Here is a 23,638-nt window from a genome sequence, read left to right as displayed (position 1 = left end):
GAAATTAGTAATATTGGTTTCCATATGGTAACCCATGTAGTTGGTTTATTTGTTCATTTCTGTACACCGAAGTACCCAGTTGTATCTCTTGACCCCATTTTGCTGGTGATATTTGAAATCCTTGCTCTTTGGTTCAGGACTTTGGTGAAGGTGAGTGAAACCCCCTGCCCCTGTGTGGACTTGTTTCTTTTTGTTCCTGTTCAATTCTTCTCATTTTTTATCTCTTATTATATTTTTTAAAAATCATTTTATCATTTTATTTTTGAGCCACTCAGAAAGTTGAGTGATACACAAATCATCTTCTTCTTCTTCTTCTTCTTCTTCTTCTTCTTCTTCTTCTTCTTCTTCTTCTTCTTCTTCTTCTTCTTCTTCTTCTTCTTCTTCTTCTCCTTCTCCTTCTCCTTCTCCTTCTCCTTCTCCTTCTCCTTCTCCTTCTCCTTCTCCTCCTCCTCCTCCTCCTCCTCCTCCTCCTCTTCTTTTTCTTCCTCTTCTTCTCTTCTTCTTCCTCTTTTCCTCCTCCTTTCTCTTCCACTTCTCCCCCCTCCCCTCCCTCCTCTTCCCCTCCCCCCTCCTCCATCATCATCATCATTTTTGTCTCACCTGCTGATTGAATATAGTCAGGAAGTGACCAAGAATGGTGCATCATTGTCCTGGCTTTCATTGTATTGTTATCTCTCCATTAGTTTGCAGACTTCCGGGCTTCCTCTGTTTCAGGAGATTCCAAGGGAAGCTCTCCTGTGGGAAACCCCCCCACCCATGGGGCTTTTTTTGATAACTGGGAAAGTGGGTAGGCAGCTATTTTGGTTTCCAAAGGATGGAAAAATACTTCACAGCAAAGAAAACCACCACCTCTTTTTCTCCTCATCGCCTCCGGCCATCAACTAAGCAGAAAAAAACCACCACTAGGAGATACTTGAAATGAATTCTTAAATCCACCAAGTATAATATCCCCTCCCTCTCCAGAGCCTCTTTTGCATTGAGAAATTTCAAGACAGATTTTTTTTACGCATCATCCTCTTATTTGTTTACCTGAAACATTTATGCAGCCTCCAGTCTTAAGCAAATATCTCTGGGTGGATAATATAGGGAGTCCTTGATACATGACTGGACGTTTAGTCACTTAGATTCACATTTGAAGTTTCAATGGTCACCCTCCCAGGTCACGTGACCGAACTTCAGGCCCTCGGCAATTGGGCCGTTTTTACGACCGTTTGCAGCATCCCTTTGTCACATGAACAGTTTTTCCTACAAATTTGTTAAAAACTGGCATTTACTTCCAGTTTTTAGCAAAACTGCACCCGTAGTGAACCCTGAGTTTGCTTAATGACGGTGGCATTTGCTTAACAATCACCACAATAAAGGTTTTAAAAATCTTATTATGGTCGTCACGACTTACAACCATTCTTCTTTGAAGTTGTAAGTCGAGAACCACCTGTAATGCAAACCAATAAACAGCAACCAAAAGTACAATTAAAACCAAACATGATATACATAAGCTGAGGCATCTCACGTATCACTCTAAATCTCCCGGTGCTCTCAGACTTAAGGGAAAAAGCTACTTAGCTTTTATGTATTTTCAAAAGGGTCAAGGCTATTCAGATTTCTGAGGGGAGGAAATTCCACAGCACATCTATCACAACAGAGGAGACACATCTCTTGGGTTCGGCAGGATGGCACTGTTTCTCTGCAGAGACCAGGAGCGTGCCAATCCTGCTGGATCTGGGATGGTAGAAACCATAAGAGACAGGCCATCCCACCAGCAGCTCATCATCTGTTCTGACCGAGGCTTCCCAAGAGCATGAAGCCAACTCCTTGTCCCGGCAAAAAACCCTTTTATTAATTGACTGTGAATTCTGCTCATTCACATCCAGCAAAGTCTTTCAAAGGAGGATTTACAGTCACAGACCTTATCTGACCTGGAGAGCTGACAGGCCGATACCTGCAAAACTTGGCAAGACGTCTCGGAGGATCACGAACCAATTAAGCAAACTAATTGTCTCCTGCAAACTCTACTCTCCTTTCGCTCCTCTTTTATTTCCTTTGGGAGGGGTCATTCATTGTCCACCTGTGGACTTATTCCCATGTCAACCCCTGTTCTTTAGCTGTTCCTTTCGTCTGGCAACTCTGCACATGGGCACACTTGGATCAAGCTCCAGCTGTTTGTCTGCTTCACTGATGTCTGACTCTGAAGGCAGCTGATAACTGGCACACGGCCCTGGCCCCCTCTCTGCCTCCAATATAGAGCCCTCATCAGAGTCTTCCCCAACCTCCAGGACTGGCCCATGCTCCTCCCCAACCTCCTCACTGTCCAAATCTGTTGCCAGCTCCGCTTGCGGGCCACAACATCATCATTCATTGCAGAACTAAAATCTCAGCAATGATCTTGCAGCAGAAAAACAACTTCTTAGCTCTTAAACACTGATTGTGGAACATCAAAATCGGGTTCATAAAACTTTTCATCTGGGAATGTTTAAAAGCTGTGCGATGAGGTTGGAATTGCAGATTCTGAAGCTCTCTAGGTTACAAAGACAACACCTAACCCACATATTTTAGAGTCAGTTTTCTTTTTTCTGTGTTTGTGAGGTATGGTGGCTCTGATTTCTCTCCCCCCCCAAATACATTGAAGAAATGTTTGATGGTGAGCTAGAATGCTTGGATTAATCAGGGTTACAAAAATCTACTCCAATGCTCTCCTGCAGGTGTTCAGGAAACACTTTAAGGTCTTCCTGTTTGGACAGGCCTGTAGAAATATTAAACAGGGAAGCCTTTTTCTTGTTAAATATCCCAGACTCAATCCCCTGTGGCAGATATTTTATTGCCACATGTGGAAGAAGAAGAATTCATTCTACCAAAAGGAATGTTAAAGCAGCAAATTGCGAGAGCAAAGGGTCGGGATTTTAAATATATGCAGAATATTTGGGTTCCGATGAAGGTTTCTGTGACTGAGCTTCCTCTCTATCTTGGCCATAGAATAGACTTGGATGTACGTACAGGTAGAATAGGTATGCACGGAGAGGTGTGCTAATTCTGAGCAAACCCCAAACAGTCCATTTGGAAGTGAGCATTTTCAAAATATAACTTCCTGATTTCTAAAGAGCTCATGTTTTTTTTGTTTTTGTTTCGAGACTAGAAACATTACTGTTGTGACCCACCAGTGGCCATCGGAGCTGGCAGCAGATTCGGACAGTGAGGAGGTTGGGGAGGAACATGGGCCAGTCCTGGAGTCTGGGAAAGGCTCTGATGAGGGCTCTGCATCGGAGGCAGAGAGGGGGCCAGGGCCATCTGACAGTTATCAGCTGCCTTCAGAGTCAGACATCAGTGAGGCAGATGAACAGCTGGAGCCTGTTCCAAGTGTGCGCATGCGCAGAGTTGCCAGACAAAGGAAACAGCTAAAGAACAGGGGTTGACTTGGGAGTAAGGCCACAGGTGGATGATGAATGGCCCTTCCCAGAGGAAATAAAAAGAGGAGTGAAAGGGGAGTGGAGTTTGCAGGAGACAATTAGTTCACTTAATTGGTTCGTGACTCTCCAAGAGTCCTTGCCAGGTTTTGCAGATATCGGCCTGTCAGCTCTCCAAGCCAGACAAGGTCTGTGACTGTAAATCCTCCCTTGAAAGACTTTGCTAGATGTGAATGAGCAGAATTTCACAGTTAATTAATAAAAGGGCTTTTTGTTGGGACAAGGAGTTTGCTTCTTGGGAAGCCTAGGTCAGAACAATTACATATAAATAATTTAATGTCACTGATCACCAGTTGAGATGTTCCATCTATAAGCTCTTAATTGAGCTCTCCGACCAAGGAAACCGAGCGGTTATCTTGTTTCACATCTTTATATTACAGGTTCCATGACACCACAGAGGGGAGCACTGCTTTTGTGCATGTTCCTGGGGTCAGATAATGTGCAAAACTACACGGCTACATATACAGAAATAGTCAGAATGTCAAAATGTAGCAGCTGTCAGTAATTTTAGGAAAAGCTGCTTGCCTGAAGTATGCTTAACATGAATTTCCCCAGATAACTCATGGCAACAAGTAAAGTCCTTAAGGGACAGGATTAATTAATTTCATAACATCCTGTATACTTAATGTCAAAACAAGACCTGTTTCCTATTTGCATGGTGAGAGTTGCTTGCATGCAAACTGCCATCAAAAACGGTGAGGATGGCTTGGCATTACCAAGATTCTGACAGTTTGAACATGGAAACAATATCATCACTGAGCAGCATTTCTCACCATCAGCAATTTTAAGGCATGAGGATGTCAACTCCTAGCTGGCTTGTAGAATTCTGGGAATTGAAGTCCATGCATCTTAAAGTCACTAAGGTTGAGAAGCAGGTAAATGGGCTGAACGTATATTTAGAGTTGTGCGGGGCAGTAATACTCAGCAACACTAGCAAAGTCTGCCAATTACCTCCCACAGACCCGTGAGATCTCACAGGGTCGGCCTCCTCCGGGTTCCGTCTACCAGCCAATGCCACCTGGCTACCACCCGGGGGAGGGCCTTCTCTGTTGCAGCTCCGGCCCTTTGGAATGAACTCCCCGCGGAGATTCGGACCCTCACCCCTCTCCAGGCCTTCCGGAAAGCCGTCAAAACCTGGCTGTGCCGGCAGGCCTGAGGTTGATGAGTTCCCCTCCCCTCTCGACTTGTATGGCTGTATGACTCTTGTGTATTTTAATTACGTGTATTGTGTTTGTATCCCCTTTCCCCTTTTGAGTTGTTCGCTGCCCTGAGTCCCTCCCGGAGAAGGGCGGCATACAAATAAATTAAATCTTAATCTTAAAGTCTAATTTGGAGCTGCTAAAAAAAGGGTAGAAGGTAGAAGAGGAAAGAGAGAAGTTGCCTGACTGTGATATGGTTTCTGGTACAAAATAAGGATACTTTTTGGTGAGAGAAGTAGAATGAACAGAATATGTTATCTTGATTCCAAAACATCAATCCTGGAATATTAGCCCCTCGATAAAATCTGAAAGTGAGGATTTTGGAGATTAAGGAATGCCTACATGGAGACCAACCTTCTCCAACTTGGGATTCCTCCAAAGCTGTTGACCTGGGGAATCCTGAGATTTGAAGTCAACACTGGAGGTCGGGGAAAGCTCCTCTGGACACCTGCCTCCTCTCTGAATCAGTGGAGGAGACACCATAAACCTTGGCCACCTTGGTACAACCAGTGTTTGAAGCAATGAGGCTCTTTCTGATCCAGAAGCTTTCCAGATCAACCCTGACTGTATTACTGGCTGCTCAATTTAAGAGTCATAGAACAATGCTGAAACAATTGTCTTGTATAAGCCCTTATAATATTGCTCTTAGTTTCCAAGAACTTCTGCTATTACAGGCTACTTTCCTGAATTCTGATCCTTTGCTATTCATCCTGACTCCAACTTGGGGAAATGATTGTACTTGAGTATCTGACCTCAAGTTTCTCTGTAACATGAGTATAGAACAGGAGATCTTCCTCTATGGTGTGAATGAAGACCAAGAAATAAAGGCATAGATCAGCCACTTGTCCAACTGTAAGGAACTCGCCTCTCTAGTTAAGATGCTGTCCCATTCCAACTCTCATAGAAAGAATTGAATATAACATCTGACTTTCTCTCCTACAATGAAATGTATACTTATAAGGTTTTTCTTTCAATTTTTTTTTCAAAACTGCATCTATAGAAATGGTCACATGAAATTCTGGACTTTCTGTTGCCCTTGTTTGTCTTTTTGGGGAGGTTTGAGACACAATTTCTCTTTACACAAAGAAATTGGCTTTGTAGTAAAGCACATGGTTTGCATGCAAGAAGGATGTGGTCTCCAGGAAAGGCTTGTCATCCCTCTCAATGATAGGACTTCCATCCCCAAGTTTCTGCTCCCGATTGTGTGTTTCTTTTTGACCATTGATTGGTCTCCAAATTAGCAACTCTTTGGAAGTGTCGCAAGTTGTTTCACTTGGTGGGCTACCGTTCTGATTCATAGCAATAGCAATAGCAGTTAGACTTATATACCGCTTCATAGGGCTTTCAGCCCTCTGTAAGCGGTTTACAGAGTCAGCATTTTGCCCCCAACAACAATCCGGGTCCTCATTTCACCCACCTCAGAAGGATGGAAGGCTGAGTCAACCTTGAGCCGGTGAGATTAGAACCGCTGAACTGCAGATAGCAGTCAGCTGAAGTGGCCTGCAGTACTCCACCCTAACCACTGCGCCACCTCGGCTCTTGATGTTCCAGATGCTGCTGCCCATCCCTATCACACTCGTGGCATTTTGTGACAACACTTGTGTAGGCAATGACCAGACTGAGACCAAGAGTGGGGTCAAATGCATCATCAGTTTGGAATCACTACACTCCCACAAGAGACTTAAGTCAAGCCTCCCTTGATGTCTATTTGGTGCTAATTTTGCCTTGACCATTAGTAGATCAGATCCTTGTATATGGGTGGCATGAAATAAATTCGTAGTATTTTTGAACAGGGTGGATTTGATTTAAATCAAGTCGATTTAAATCACGATTTAAATTGCTAATAAAAAGGCTTGATTTAAATCAACCCGATTTAAATCATACTTTTTAAAGAGCAACTGTCATCTCTGTCCCTCTGTGGCTCCTCCTTTGACCCGCTGTTGACTCACCGACAGTCCCAATATTGCAAAATACACAGCCTCATGCTACATAACTAAGCTCCGTTTCATGCTGAATAAACTAAATTATTAATGTATCTTAAGCAGAAAAATATCCTTAGATAGATTTTTACTCCCAAAGCATTAAAATAAATTTGATAAAAATTTTAAAAAGTCCAATTTAAATTAAAAAAAAAATCCTATGTTTTTTTAAAAAAACATAGGATTTTTATCCTGCTTTTGAATGCTATTCTAGCTCCTGGTTTCTTGTGCCTGCAACAAGTTATAAAATCTTTGCCTCTTTTTAAAATTAAAATCCCCAAGGTGCTTTTTCTCTCAAGCACCTTGCCTTTACTTTTCTTTCCATGTGAATCGTAATTGGGTGTTTGTTTGTTCCTTTATGTAATTTGTGATTTTTCCCCTATACTTTTGACAAAAAATAATAATAATGCAAAAATGTTGAGATATTTAGAGGAAGTAGGGAAAAGAGGATCCCCCCATAGGGAAAAGCATTGGTCAAATGTTAAGTCTTTAGCTCCCTCTGCTGGCTGCACATAAATCAGTGTCATCTTATCTAAGAATTTCAGCAAGAAGCAGAAAATGGGCAAAACACACACACACACACACACACACACACACACACACACCCCTACCTGAAAAGTAAAATTTAAAAAAATGCTTTAACATTGCCGTCAAATGCACCAATAAAGAAGTGGGGAAAATAATAACAACTGTTTCCTCGAATTTTGAATTAGCAACGTTTTTCCTCCAAGTGACAGTATTTGAATAGAGTTTAGATCTGAAAATGAGTGCCCAGGGAGTTGTTTGAAACTGCCTGCCTGCCTGTTGGAAAGGAAACGTGCTCTGAAAAAAAATGGGCATCTTCTCCTATTGTTATTTATTCTTTTAAAAAAAATTATCGGCTTCATTGGTGTGTTTTCATTGCCATAAATGTAGGTAGCTTTTGTTTGGGTAAGGCCAATCATTTAGCTCAGGACAAGCACCTATTTTTTCTTGCCGAAATCAACTTTGTTTCGATTTAAACATTTCCTGGTATGCTTTCTAGAAGCGGAGGAGGGAGTCAGAGCAAAAAGGGGGAGATTTTCAAAGTGGGAGCAATTTGAATTTTGCCAAGATCTGGATGGAATCTGGTCAGAATCGCCTAGCTGTATCATCGAACAGTCATTGAAATGGTTGGGTTGTTGCGTTTCCAATATATCTGGAAGCCACTCAGTCGGAGAGGGTTCGACTAGGCTGTGATCTTCACCCAGAGCTTAGATGATTAGTTCTCCTGCCTTTGTTACAAGGTGGCCTGAATGTTGATGGAGTGATAGACAGGGGGTTTCTCAGCTCTCTGGGATTTCACCTGCCAAAATATATTTTCTTTACAGGGGGTTCCCAACTTATGACCAGAATTAGGGACCAGAACTTTCATTACTAAGCAAGGTGCTTATTAAGTGAGTCACATCTAGTTTTACAATCTTTTTGCTGTGGTTGTTCAGTGAATCACTTCAAGTCAAACTGTTGAACTCCTTCTCCATGGCTTCTTTACAAAATCCACCCTGTTGCTTATGAAATTTGGTGCATTTTAATTCCAGTTTTCTAGGAGAAGGTCAGATTAGGAGAAAGCTGAATGCAATGTGTAACACACATCGTAGTGTCTGTATCCCCTGCCCTTTTAGATGCTGCAATAATGACATTGCATTGGCAATTGCCAGTGGAACTATGTTTTGGGAGTTATCCTGGTGCTCATGAATTAGCTCAGGGATTATGGATATATTTGTCGGGGGGGGGGGAGTGGTGCAATGGCCTAGAGGTAGAGCTCTTGCCTCACAATCAGGAGGCTGTGAGTTCGATCCTAGGTAGAGACAGATATTTCTCTCTCTGGGCACAATGAGAATATATCTGCTGAACAAAACTTCTCATTAGCGATAGGAAAGGCTTCCGGTCAGTAAATACCCTGCTAGCTCCATTCAGTTACCAGACTCCGCCACCGCAAGGGATTATGGGGGTCATTAAAAGAAAATGATTATGGACATATTTTGGGCCATAAAAATGTTAAACATGTTGATGGCTTTTTTTGTTTGGGGAGTCCAGATGTCTTCCTTTCTCTGGAGTTAGTTATTTAGATTTATAGTTTGTTTAGAAGGTGCCTAAAGTTTTCTGTGTAAATGGTTACAAAAATACTCTGAATTGCCGGCTTTATCATTATGGTAAAGAAAAAAAAAAGAGGCGGTGAATGAAGAGGAAAACAAGAAAACACAGATATTTGCATACTGTAAATGACACTGCATGGAGCATTAGCAGCTACTGAGAAGGATGGTGCAATTAAACATATGCTCCTTTGGAAGCAGCACCGAGAATATGAGTGTTGAAGTTGAGTTTGCATCTCTAAATTTAGGTGTGTGGATGTGGAATTGGAAGGCAGGTTTTCCCTCTTTCAGACCCAGGGAAGCAAACGGAGGATAATCAGCAGAAGGTGAATTGGAAAAATGGAGATGCCTCTGAATCTGAGAGCTCCCAATTTTTCATATCATGTTACTAAACCTCATGGTCCCACAACAAACACACCTTTTAAAAAGGGGTAACAAAATTCTGGGACCGGGTAAATGTCTCCGCAAGAGACAATGGTGTGAATGATTACATCATTCACAAGTCCTAGACTCCATCTTCTATTTAATATAATCTGCATCAAAATGTTCAAGTGGTGGTAGGCTTTAGGAGAAACCCTCTCATACTACCACCTTTTATAATACTAGACAACACAGTATCAACAGTAGAGACCTTAACATTTCTAGGTTCTATCGTATCTCAAGACCTAAAATGGACACCTGACAACAAAAACGTCATCAAAAAAGCACAACAAAGAATGTTTTTTCTGCACCAACTCAGGAAGTTCAAACTGCCCAAGGCTTAGCTGCTGATACAGTTCTACAGAGGAATTATTGAGTCTTTCTTCTGCACCTCCATAACTGTCTGATTTGGCTCTGCAACCCAACAAGACAGACACAGACTTCAGAGGATAATTAGAACTGCAGAAAAAACAATGGCTACCAATCTGCCATCCATTGAGGACCTGTATATTGCATGAGTCAAATAGTGGGCTGTGAAAATATCCACAGACCCCCTCACATCCTGGACATAAATTGCTTCAACTTCTACCCTCAAAATGACACTATAGGGCACTGCATGCCAAGACAATTAGACACAAGAACAGTTTTTTTTTCCAAACACCATCACTCTACTAAACAAATAATTCCCTCACCACGGTCGAATTATTCACTAAGGCTGCACTGCTATTACTGTTAGTCTTCTCATCATTCCTATCACCCGTCTCCTCCCACTTATGACTGTATGACTTTGTTGCTTGTATCCTTATGATTTATATTGATATTGATTGTTTCCTGACTGCTTATTTGTACTCTATGACTGTCATTAAGTGTTGTACCTTAGGATTCTTGACGAATGTATCTTGTCTTTTTATGTACACTGAGAGCATCTGCACCAAAGACAAATTCCTTGTGTGTCCAATCACACTTGGCTAATCAAGAAGTCTATTCTATTCTATTCTATTCTATTCTATTCTATTCTATTCTATTCTATTCTATTCTATTCTATTCTATTCTATTCTATTCCATTCCATTCCATTCTCTTCCATTCCATTCCACTCCACTCCACTCCACTCCACTCCACTCCACTCCACTCCACTCCACTCCACTCCACTCCACTCCACTCCATTCCATTCTATATAATCTGCATCAAAATGTTCAAGTGTCTTTAAAATTTTTTTAATGATTAAGTCAACACTAATGGGAGAAAGTTGCAGTTTAGTGATAAAGCATTTGCAAGAACCCTAAAAAAAAATTAACGGTTGGTATTGGATTTGGTATTTGAATCCATAAAAAATTAAACTATTTGCTTTTCAGTGCCCCAGAGCTCTTGAAATAGGCTAATCTCCCGAGATTGTAATACCCCTGAGAGTCTCCTGCAAGATTTTGAGGTGAACCACCAAAGTTTTGCTAGCCTTGTTAATAAGTTGAGCTTTCAGTCATTTCTGTCTTTTGTGTAGGTGACACTCGGGACTCCCCATGGGGCCGTGCGGAGAAGCCTGGGGCTTGAAAAGGTTTGCTTGCCCTGGTCTAGGCGGTACTGAGCCACACGGATAATTGGCTTGACTTGGTACAAAGCCGCTTTCTATGCCAATCCTGCAAAAAGAGATTTCTCTAAGGAGGATTTTGACAAATACACTTCTGAGAAATGTCTTTCTTCCCTATGGCTACGTAATTTTTTTTTTCTTTTTTAAAAGCCTGACTAGCTGGACGGCACTTGCGGCTTTCCAGATGAAACACTCAATCTTTGATTCCCTCTTTCCTCTGCTCCAAGGCTGGATTACTCCGGCTGTTGAAAATGAACTTCGGCTGGGCTTTTCTCATCAGGTTTTCTCACAGTGTTGGAAGAAATGTCCTTCTGGGTTCAGTTCCAAGTGGGGGGGAAAAAGACACTGGAAACATGATGGCTGTTTGGAAAGATGGTTTTAATGGTGGACAGGATCACATGCCTTGAAGATGTTGGGTGAAGAAAAAACAAAAGGGAAGAGATGCTGAGAGTCCCTGTGTTTTATACCCTCTCTGGGCTTTTGAAATTGAGCTTGTATTCTGATTGGTTGTCAGGCTTCCATGGGGCCATGCAATTCTGTAGGCCAGTGATGGTGAAACCTTTTGGCACTGCACTCATCTGGGATGTGACCCAAAAGAGGAGCTTCCCAGGGGGCATGCACAAAGCAGAAAATGCACTTCTAGTTTCTGGTGAGCACATGCGCGCCAGCCAGCTAGACTTCCGGTTACTGGCGCGCATGCACACATGTTGATCAGGTGGCTGGCGTGCATGCTCCCCCCGGAAAATGGAAGACCAGCAATTTCAGTTTTCAACAGCCAGTTGATCATCGCATGCGCACCAGAAACCCGGAAGAGGAATGGGTGACGCCGTGTGTGCCTGGTGACTGGGTCTGCGTTGCCACTTTGGGCATGCATGCCATAGGTTCACCATCACAGCTGCAGGCTGTCCTGAGTCCCAAGCTTGGTTGAGCCTTGCTGGGTGATGTAATCTTCCCAGGTGCCATGTGGTGAGATGGGTAGAAGGCTAATCCTATTACATCCTGAGGACCATGTGTCAATCCCATCATGCTGGAGCTGAAGGAGGGGTGGGCAGGAAGCTGCTTTGTCTTTAAAAACCCATTTCTCCTTTTCTCATCCAGGGAAATATAATATTCTGCCTTTTTAATATCTCCCAGAATATTTCATTCTTCTAGGAGAGAGGTAGGTACTAACTTCCTACAATAGGAAAGTTTTGTTTTCCTTCCTTCCTTCCTTCCTTCCTTCCTTCCTTCCTTCCTTCCTTCCTTCCTTCCTTCCTTCCTTCCTTCCTTCCTCCCTCCCTCCCTCCCTCCCTCCCTCCCTCCCTTCCCTTCCCTTCCCTTCCCTTCCCTTCCCTTCCCTTCCCTTCCCTTCCCTTCCCTTCCCTTTATTCAGCATGAAGAAATCCTTTCTACTGGTAAAAAAATTCCTAGTAATTGATAAGATAATTGTTGCACAAAGCGATTAATAATTAACTGTTGCAATTTGGAATTACGTGGAGGGAGGATATTCTCAGAGAGAAGGGTGACATGAAAATACAAGGGAGGAGAATGAGAAAGAAAGTTACTGGAGCAGATGAGAGAAGCAAGGAAGGAAATGGTGATGATTTTTCATCCATTGGTATGATATTTGTTACCAAGAAGCTTAAGTGTCAGTGCAGAAAAGCCCAATGGGTCAAATTTTTCATAGAAGCCAAAACACGAGACACAGTGCAAAGATAGAATGAGCCCAATTTGTCAAATTTATTAAACGGTCAGTGCAGTTATGGGAAGGAAAGAATCACAGAGCAAAAGCTGGACTTCTCCTTTTTGACTCATTTTATAGCGGAGTGCATATTTGGGCCACTGGGACATGACCTCTTCTACAAAAATAATGCAAGGTTGACTAGAAAAGCTTCTTAGAACCATAAATGGATATGTTTTATGCTCAGTCTGAAGCCACTGCAGTGTTTTATCAAAGCAAAATAAGGGAAACAAATGTTTGCCCTTCTATTTTAAAAACGATTTCCCATCAGATAAAAATATATATCCGTGCAGACTGTTTGAACCTTCCCAGGGAATGGATTCTTGGCCTTTGGCCATGTCTCCAGCTGGGGCATTTGATTTCTTCCCAACTGGTTTGTCTGGCTCTGAGGATTAACAAGGCATTCAGTGTCGAAGTTCTGCTTGCGAGAGATAGAAAGCGCCCAATCCCGAATCAGCTTACTTATTGAGATTGTTGTTCTGCCCAATGATTGTCCATCTAGACGAGGGCTATAATTCAGTGACAAGGTCGAAGTTCAACCAACAGTCCTTTGGTGGCTGGAAGGGAACCATGGAAAAGCAACACTGGGTCAAGAATTTTGGTATGCATGGTTGAATAGAATAGAATTCTTTGTTGGCCAAGTGTGATTGGACACACATGGAATTTGTCTTTGGTGCATATGCTCTGAGTGTACATAAAAAAGACAACATACATTCGTCAAGAATCATAAGGTACAACACTTAATCATAGGGTACAAATAAGCAATCAAATCATACTAGGAAACAATCAATATAAATTGTAAGAATACAAGCAACAAAGTTACAGTCCTGCAGTCATAAGTGGTAGGAGATGGGTGATACGAACAATAAGAACACTAATAGTAATAGTAATGCAGACTTCGTAAATAGTTCGACAGTGTTGACGGAATTATTTGTTTAGCAGAGTGATGGCGTTTGGGAAAAAACTGTCCTTGTGTCTAGTTGTCTTGGTGTGCAGTGCTTTATAGCTTCTTTTTGAATGTAGGAGTTGAAACAATTTATATCTAGGATGTGAGGGATCTGTAGATATTTTCACAGCCCTCTTTTTGACTCATGCAATATACAGGTCCTCAATGGAAGGCAGGTTGGTAGACGTTGTTTTTTCTGCAGTTCTAATTATCCGTTGAAGTCTGTCTCTGTCTTGTTGGGTTGCAGAGCCAAACCAGACAGTTATGGAGGTGCAGATGACAGACTCAATCATTCCTCTGTAGAACTGTATCAGCAGCTAAGCCTTGGGCAGTTTGAGCTTCCTGAGCATCTTCTAACGTTGATGAATCGTTCAGCAACTTCTCCAGTGAAATCTGGAAAGGCAATATAATTTAGGCATCTTCTTTTCCCCAAGTTTAATGTTTTATCTACTCAGCCCAGAGATGTCCCTTTTTTTTTTGATTGGTTAGAATTTTCTGGGATACTAGGCAGAGGTCTTTCTCATCACCTTTTCCTGTGATGAACCTTTGAACTTGAAGAATACAAAAGACATGCTCTCCCCACTGAATTATGGTCCCATGGGCTAAATATTCAGCTACATTTGACGACCCTCTCATGGCCTTTTACTCTAAATCTCTAAGTAGAGAATGAAGATCAAATGGGTTAAGCAAAGAAATGCTCCCCCCTCTGCAAGAATCAACTTATATTTAGCGACCTATTTTAAATATTTAAAATAGTTTGTTATTTAGTTTGAGAGTTAGTATATGAAGATTGAAATGCAATAAAATGTGCACTTGTAATAAAGAGATACCTGTAGGAGAAGAGCAAGCAGAACTGGGGGGGGGAGGGGGAGGGTAGAGTTAAATGCACCATCATCTTAGAATCATTGTGTTTCCACAAGTAATCCCTCTTGAATTCCATTGACTATTATTTGGCGCCAATTGTGCTGAGCATTACTTGACTAGAATTTTTGTGTGTAGGCTTGAATGCATCTTCTATGCTGCAGCCTAAGGGATGGTCCTGATTCTTTATGCCTGACAATGCTTTGATTATGTGCCATCAAGTTGTTTTCAACTCCCAGCAACCACAATGACAGATTCTCTCCATGACAATCTGTCCCTATCCCGGCCTTTCAAGTCTTCCAATTGTGCAGTCATCAACACTGTAACCAGAGGTTGGATTGAAATTTTTTAGCAACCACTTCTCTGCCTGGTTGCTGGGTGGGTGTGGCCATGGTGGGCGTGGCCTACTCAGCAGCAGTGGGGAGGGCATTTTTGCCTTCTCCAGGCTCCAGAGGCTTTTTTCGAGCCTCCGGGAGGGCGAAAACTGCCTCCCCCCCTGCTCTGGAGTTGCTCCGGGGGCTGGAAACGGGCCCATTTTTGGACTTCTAGTACTTCTGGTAGGCCCATTTTTTGCCCTCCCCAGGCTCCAGAGGCTCTCTCCGAGTCTCCAGGAGGGCAAAAATAGGCTCCCATGGGCTCTGGAGGGCCTCCGGTGGCAGGAAATGGGCCCATTTCTGGACTTTCGGGAGGCCTGTTTTTTACCCTGCACTTACATGATGAACAGGCTGCATGGAGACTCCTGGGAGGGGGGGTTGGGGTGGGCGGGGCCAGCCAGTCCTTGCAACCCACAAGTTTGTGAACCAGATGCAAAATTAACATCCTGTTCGCCTGAACCGGTGCGAACCAGCTGAAACCCACCCGTGACTATAACTAAGTCCATGCATCTTAGTGTTGGTCATTCTTCACTTTCCGACCTCATTTCCCAGTGTTAGATCCTTTTCCAGAAAGCAAGGTATTTCCATAATGTGTTCAAAGTAGGATAATTCAAGCTTGGTTTTTTGTTCCTTGAGTGAGAACTCTGGATTGATTTATTTGATGATCTGTGCATTTGTTTTCCTGGCCATCCACGTTATCCCCAGGAGCTTTCTCCAACAACACCAAATTGTAAAAAAGGTCAATATTTTTTCTACTCTGCTTCTTCGAAATCCAAATAAGGGGACAGAATTCATGCCGATATGTAAATAAATAACTGTAGTGTTAAGAGGGTTTTTTTAAAAAATTCTCTAAGAGAATTAATATACAGTTAATGTACAAGAAGAAGAAGAAGAAGAAGAAGAAGAAGAAGAAGAAGAAGAAGAAGAAGAAGAAGAAGAAGAAGAAGAAGAAGAAGAAGAAGAAGAAGAAGAAGAAGCGATAGTCAGAAAGGGTCAGATATCATCCAAAGCCATTGAAGATATGGTAGAAGGTTGTACACCCCTGATGTAGATGATCTTGCAGATGTTCTCAGGTAGAAACAGTGAAATATTTGTGGATCTCAACCTTCTGAAAGACGGTGATTCCCTACTCAATCTTGGATGCTTCACCAAAAGACTTGAGAATTCACACCATTTGAAGCTGGAGGTGCTGCTGCACCAGACGATGCCACGTGGCTTGGGGGGATTGACAAGATTGTGGATGCTGTGGCAGGGGGAAATCCCAACTGGTATAGTTTTCAACTTTGTTTTGTTGGAAGGAAAATCCATCTGGTTCAGGTCCAAGCTGGGAGAAAGACGTTGGAAACAACATAGAGGCTGATTAGAAAGAAAGTTTAATGATGAACAGAATCAACAGCAGTTCTGGGGCAACTGAACAACTGGTTGAATGAGTGGATGGATCTTTATAGGTTTCTGTGACTTTAAAGTCTGAACTGTTCTGGGGGTGGGACAATGAAGGGAATTGTGTTCTGAAAGGGTGTTGGGCAATTCCTATTGTGGCTAATGGCTTTCGCCCTGTGTTGGATCTTGGCTGAGGGGCTGCTTTCCAATCCTACCATTCTGCCTTTGTTAGCTGTCAAACTTTCCTGCAAGGAGTTTCGAAATATCCTGTCTTGAATGGATTTTCTGCCTGCAGTATTTGTTTTGCTTATGAATAGAGCCATCTAGACAGTAGGCTGCCTCTTTCCATAAGATCTTTTATCTTCCTAAGTGCTGGCATCTGCTGTGGGCTATTACGAAAGCCTGGGGGCTGCTTTCTGTTTTTAAGACCATGTTTCTCCATTTCTCCTTTAGGGAAATATAATATTCTTTTTTTAAATATTTCCCTAAATATTTCATTCTACTAGGAGTTGGGGGGGGGGGGCTTACCACAGTTTCAAATCATCAAGCTTTAAAACCAAATGCTTGAAGTAATAGCTTTTGTCTCTTCCTCTATCTCTGTTGCATGAAAGAAAAATGTGAGCATCAGTGGAGTAGAATTTTTTTAATGGCACCTCTTTGGGTTAATAATTATTCTGGCTTCTACTAGATTTTGACAGTCATTGCTTTGAAGGCATGGAAACTTGCTTTCTATAATTAGAAATTGCCTGGGAACCTTTTGTTTACTTGTGTAAGACAAAGAAAACATAAGTGTTTAAACCTTACAAAGTTTAGCTAGGGGGATAAAGATAGTTGCTGTCAAATTGGACAGAAGAGTCTTAGATTTTAAAAGCCTGGCTGGGGTAAACTGCTTATTTTAAAAAAATAAATTTTATTAAGTTTTCATTATAAGCTAAAAAAAATACAACAAGTGAGGCAAGTAGGAGAAAGAAAGAAAAAAAGAGCAAAAAGAGAGTGAGTGAGAGAGAAAAAAATGGAAAAATGGAGAAAGAAAAAGACTTTCCTCTTTTTTCAGTGCCCTGAGATAAAAAAAAAAAAATACAACCTCAGGTTTTTGCTTTACATTTCACAGCATTTCAAGCCATTTGTATAATAAAACAATCACCCAAAGCATTAAAACTTAAAAATCAAAGTTTCGAGGTTTTTTTCCCCAGTTTTAAACAAAAAGCCCAAAAGCAGTTTCAAAGTAGAACCATAATTAATCAGAGGCCATGTTCCTTAGAAAGGTGAATCATATTTTGCAGCTCGGCACCAAAGGGCCTTTTGGAATTCTCTTCCAAGTTTGTGAGGTTTTCCAACAGTCGCACAACAGTCACGCAAAGATACAAACTGACTTAATGAAAGGAACACCACTGGTGAAAATTCTGTACGGGAATCCTATGCCTTCCTTTGGAATTTAAAGGTAAGGTAAAGGTTCCCCTTGCACATAAGTGCTAGTCGTTCCCGACTCTAGGGGGCAGTGCTCATATCTGTTTCAAAGCTGAAGAGCCAGTGCTGTCCGAAGACATCTCCGTGGTCATGTGGCTGGCATGACTAAATGCCAAAGGCACACAGAATGCTATTACCTTCCCTCCAAAGGTGGTTCCTATTTTTCTACTTGCATTTTTACATGCTTTCCCACTGCTAGGTTAGCAGAAGTTGGGACAAGTAACGGGAGCTCACTCTGTTACGCGATGCTAGGGATTCAAACTGCCAAACTTTCTGATTGATAAGCTCAGTGTCTTAGCTATTGAGCCACGGTGTCCCATTGGAATTTAATGGAAGTCATATTTCATAGATTCTATACAGGTAAATCTCGACGTATGATCACAATTGAGCCCCAAATTTTTGTTGCTAAGGGTGACATTTGTTAAGCGAGTTTTGCCCCATTTTACAACCTTTCTAACCACAGTTCTTAAGTGAATCACTGTAGTTGTTAAGTTAGTAACACGGTTTTTAAGTGAAGTTGGCTTCTCCACTGACTTTGCGTGTCGGAAGGTCGCAAAAGGTGATCCCATGACTCTGGGACACTGTGGCCGTCATAAATATGAATCAATTGCCAAGTGTCTGAATTTTGATCAAATGACCATGGGGATGCTGCAGTGGTCACAGTGTGAAAAACCATCATAAGTCACTTTTTTCAGTGCCACTGTAACTTCTAATGGTCATTAAATGAACTGTTGTAAATTGAAGACTACCCATACTTAAAGATTTTCCCATGCCTCTTTGCCAAAGTGGACTTAAATAAATGCAATCATATCATGCTCCCCCCCCCCAGGATAATTTCTTCAAGACAGTTTTGAAATATTTATCCATAATCATTTATTTTATATACATTCATCCAATTTCTATACTCCTCCCATCTCATTACGTGGGAGGTTTATAAAATTAAGACTAATTCTTAAATTCTCTTTCATTAAATGCAATAAAATGGCTCTCTTTAAAGGACTATCCACCTCGAACCATGTTTAAAGAAAACCAAAGGCAGCACATACTGCAGAAGTTACCATTCACAGTTAGCAATGTCTGTTGTCGTTAGTTGCGAAGTTGTGTCCAACCCACCTCAACCCCATGGACAAGTTTCCCCCAGGCCTTCCTGTTCTCTACCATCTTCTGGAGTCCATTCAAGCTCACGCTGACTGCTTCAGTAACTCCATCCAGCCACCTCATTCTCTGCCGTCCCCTTCTTCTTTTGCCCTCCATCTTTCCCAGCATGAGGCTCTTCTCCAGCGAGTCCTTCCTTCTCATTAGGTGGCCAAAGTCTTTGAGTGTCATCTTCAGGATCTAGCAGTCAGGTTTGATCTCATCTAGGACCAGTTTATCGCCTTGCAGTCCAAGGGATTCGCAGGAGTCTTCTCTGGCACCATAGTTCAAAGTCCTCCATTCTTTGGCGCTCAGCCTTCCTTATGGTCCAACTTTCACAGTCCTACATTGCAACTGGAAAAAAAACTATAGCCTTGACAAAGCAATGTCTAGACAAGGCATAAAATACCAAGTTGGTGATCATATTTTTCCCTGATCTAATGAAATGCAGTAGAGTTATTTTGTAATTAAGGTGACGCAAAGACCAGTATGATAGGTTACATATTTTTTCATCTTTGTGTTGCAATATTTTGAAAGTCAGAAATGGAATCAGGGATGCTTCGGGCCATGCTTTGATGATTGGCGACTGCCCTTGAAGGATTAAAGCCTACAGTGGATAGGACAAAAAATAAAATAAAAATAAAGGCTCAGAAGAGTTCTGAGATGTTCTTGAAAGAAATATGTGGCAACCATTGGAAAAATATGAACTTTGCCTGGGAAAACAAGGAAGGTGTGAGAAAGAAACTCAAGATTGAACCGTCTTGACTTTCTTTGGTATAGGATGGAGGGAAAGGGAAATGTTCTCAGGATTTCAAGACCCTGTAATTATAGCCTCTATCAGCAGAGTTCTAATATTTCTAGTGTCTGTTTCCTGACATGGTCTATCTCAACTTTTGGGCATGGCCAAGGTTCTTCTGCTTTGGAGGAGATAGAATTCCTTGTTTTCTTTTTAAAACTGTGCTGTTCCACTCTAAGAATGACATTATGTTACTGGCTGGGGGACACCAGGGGTGAGTTCTGGCAGGCACTACTGCTGATTTGCTCATGAGTGCGCTAGCACACACGCATGCGCAGTGCATTAAAAATTGTTCTGCGCATGCACAGAAGTGAAAAACAAGATGTCGGAGCATATGGCGCTGCCTGGAGAACCAGTTCAGGGGCATGGCAGGCATAGGTCACTGCCGGTTCCAGCAACCCAGGCTGCCAAATCACTACCGGTTCAGCCGAACTGGTCCAAACCAGTAGGAACCCATCACTGAGGTACACCCAGCATGCCTAATGAATAAGAAGTTGGACCTGAACTGAGGAAAGCTTGGTGGAAATCCCCATCAGCCTATAAATGAGCTTATCCAAGCATTCTCTTAATTCTGCTCAACCTATCTCAGAAGGTTGGTGGTGCAAGGATCTAAGGAGAAGTTTCCAAGGAAGCCACTTTGAGCTTTCAAAGAGAAAATGGGCTTTAAGTGCAATAAATAAATACTAAAAATAAATGGCCAGATATCACAGCATTGATTGCCAATCACTACAGTTCTTTTTATCATAGCAAAAAATAAATAAAAAGAGCTTAGGAGCCATGCGCAATCCAGCACCATTGAGATTGAGAGATTGAGATTGAGATGCTTTATTTGTATGCCGCCCTTTTCCCTGGGGGGACTCAGGGCGGCTCACAACTCAAGGGGAGGGAGGACAAACAAGTCACAGACATAAAAACGATACATCATTAAAAACACAACAGTCATACAATTCGAGTGGGGTTGAAATCTTTAGCCCCAGGCCTGTTGGGACAGCCAGGACTTAAGGGCTACACGGAAGGTCTGGAGGGTGGTGAGGGTACCATTGACCCACCCCTGTTTTAAATGCAGAGAGTTACGCATGACAATCCTCCTGCATGATGCCATGGACTCTCCCACTCAAGGACTCTACCATGCCATTCCCTCTATATTCTGTTATACACAGAGACTAGAGTTTAAGAAGAGAAAGTTATCAAAAATGTCTTCAGAATTGAAACACGCCTTCTCTTTTGTTATGGATGATGTTCACGAAAGAAGGAGCTCTCTGTCTTGTGCCAGATTGTTTGGCTCGTTCCACCATGGCATCTCCTCTCCTACAACCTCCCCCCCCCGCCACCCAGGAATATGCTCCTTGTATAATTAGTTCTGGCTGAGCTAGAACTGAGCTCCCCACTCCATGAAATGGAGGGACTGCATCAAAGGAGCTCCTTGCCTTTTAATTGCCTTGATAGCTTGAAAACCAATAAAACATCCTATGTTCTCAGGCCTGGTGGAAAACACAAAGACATCAATGCAGTGTCACTTCATTCTTGGGAGGTTCTGTCTTGTAATTTATTGACACCAGCTCAGCTTGAAGCTGCCAAGACTACTCTTCGCTAAGATTCAGGGAGGCTGAATCACCACCTTCTTTCTCTCTCTCTTTCTCTCGCTCTCATCTCCCACTACACTGCTTTCTAAGAAAATGTGAGACTCTGGATCTGAGACTTGGTGAAATGATCTTTGGGATCAAAGGCCAGCCAAAAAACTGCACCCGGAGAAGCATGGTGTTGGCATCTCCTCATATTAAATTTTTTGGGCCAAGGAAAGAAAGTTGCATGTCCTTTCGATGATGGAACACTGCATCTGGTTTTCGCCATCATGTTACAAAAAAGATGCTGAGGCTTTGGAAAAAGTGAAAAGAAGAGCAGCTAAGACAATTAAAGGCCTGGAGACTAAAATATACAAAGAATGGCGCAGGATTTGGGTTTGGCTAGTCTAGATAAGAGAAGGACCAGGGGGACATGATAGCAGCATCCCAGTGTTTGAGAGGCTGCCACAAAGAGGCCAGGTCAGTTTATTTTTCGAAGCACCAAAAGGCAGGACAAGAAACAATGGATGGAAGAGAAGCAGAGAAGCAACGTGGAATTGAAGAGAAACTTCCTAACCGTGAGGACAATCAACCAGTGGAAGAGCTTTGCCTTCAGAGGTTGTGGGTGCTTCATTACTGGAAGTTTTTAAGAGGAGACTGGATAATCATTTGTCTGAAATGGTATAGGGCAATGATGGTGAACCTATGCCATGTGCACTATCGCCAGCTGCTCTTCTGGTTTCGGCCAACTGATCTTCATGTTTGTTAGAGCCCTGGAAAACCGAAGACCGGGTGGCCACCATGCACATGTGCACCGGCCAGCTGGTATTCACATTTCTGGGGCTCTGGTGCGTGTGCACGCTCTAGTTTGGGCACTCAGTGCCAAAAAGATTCTCCATTGCTGGTATAGGGTCTCCTGCTTGAGCAGGGGGTTGGACTAGGAGGCCTCCAAGGTCCCTTCCAGCTCTATTCTGTTCTAGTGTGCTTGATGACTTCTAAGATCGCTAACACTCTATTGCTTCATCTTCTTATAAAGGCCTTCATGGTATTGGACCTGGGTACATGAGAGACCGCCTGCTGCCAATTACCTCCAATAGACCGATTAGATCCCACAGATTAGGCCTCCTCCGAATTCCATCCACCGGCCAATGCTGACTGGCGACTACCCGGAGGAGAGCCTTCTCTGTGGCTGCTCCGACCCTCTGGAACGAGCTCCCCATGGAGATTCGAACTCTCACCACCCTCCAGGCCTTCCGCAAAGCCCTTAAAACCTGGCTGTTCCGACAGGCCTGGGGCTAAAGAGCTTTTGCCCCCCCCCTCAAATGGTATGGTTGTTGTCTGCTTTTAAATTGTGTATTGTTCTGTTCGTCTTTTTTATCCCTTATCTGTACCCCCTTCCCTGACTTGGATTGTGAGCCGCCCTGAGTCCCCTTCGGGGAAAAGGGCGGCATATAAATGCAATAAATTCAATTCAATTCAATTCAGTTCTATGACCAAGCAGAAGAATTTCATGGCATTTATTGGCACAGGGAAGGTTTATCGATAGTGGCTTTTTTTTTTAAAAAAGAAAAAGGCTGGGAAAGTTTTTTTAAGAATGCAGGTTTAGCATTTATAGCTTTTCTGATTTATAGTGATGATAATAACGGCAGTGGGAAATCAGGTTGGGTTCCATTCTTGTCGCACACAAAAGTGGTTGGTCTCAACACAAGCTATGGTTTAGCATTTCACGGATGGTGACGCAGTGGTTAAATGCAGCACTGCAGGCTACTCAGCGGTTCAAATCTCACCGGCTCAGGGTTGACTCAGCCTTCCATCCTTCCGAGGTGGGTAAAATGAGGACCCAGATTGTTGGGGGCAATATGCTGACTCTCTGTAAACCGCTTAGAGAGGGCTGAAAGCCCTATGAAGCGGTATATAAGTCTACTGCTATATTGCCATGGTTCTGTTTATAAAATTATAGAGTCAAGAAAGGAGCCATTAGGGTTATTGAATGGTACCCATGAAAGGAAGATTGGAAACCCTTTTGGATTATATATAAAGGTTAATAATAATAATAAAAAGAACTAAGTTAGATTCAGTTAAGTCTTGATTACTAGGGGGAAAAATGATATGATGCAGGATATAGTCAAATAAAGGAGGGATAAAGATAATAACGTTTATATATATATATATATATATATATATATATATATATATATATATATATATATATATATATATATATATATATATATATATATATATATATATATATATAATCTGTCTGTGTGTGTGTGTGTGTGTGTGTGTGTGTGTGTGTGTGTGTGTGTGTGTACAATATAAGGAAATGAGATGTAAATTGTAAAGTGATTTGGAAAGAAGGATAGAAAACTTTGTTATTAAATATTATGGCTGTTTAGCTAGAATAGGACATAAGGATTTAGTGTCATTGGAGGATTTTAGAAATAGTAAATGAAATGCCAGTATGTGGTTATGTATTAACTCTTGGTATATTTTATGATGAAGGACATTTAAACAACTATAGTCAAATTAAAATGGAGGTATGATGACGGTAACATGTATAAATATCTGAGTTAAAATACTTGAGTTAATATGAATTATGCTTGATGACTGTGGAAGAGATGCACAAAAGTCTTTTGTAACCAACT

The 23,638-nt window shown here is 42.1% G+C and overlaps 1 protein-coding gene across 1 annotated transcript in view; it reads left to right on the top strand.

The window, feature by feature from the left end:
* PTPRU (protein tyrosine phosphatase receptor type U) overlaps positions 1-23,638 on the top strand; it is a 422,700-nt gene that overhangs the window by 72,630 nt on the left and 326,432 nt on the right. The window lies entirely within an intron of this gene.

The sequence above is a fragment of the Thamnophis sirtalis genome, unplaced genomic scaffold (genome assembly GCF_051295495.1).
Source record: "Thamnophis sirtalis isolate CommonGarterSnake01/CBP01778 unplaced genomic scaffold, rThaSir2_p1.2 scaffold_13, whole genome shotgun sequence".
Classification (NCBI taxonomy): Eukaryota; Metazoa; Chordata; class Lepidosauria; order Squamata; family Natricidae; genus Thamnophis; species Thamnophis sirtalis.
This window is presented reverse-complemented; position numbering and strand designations above follow the sequence as displayed.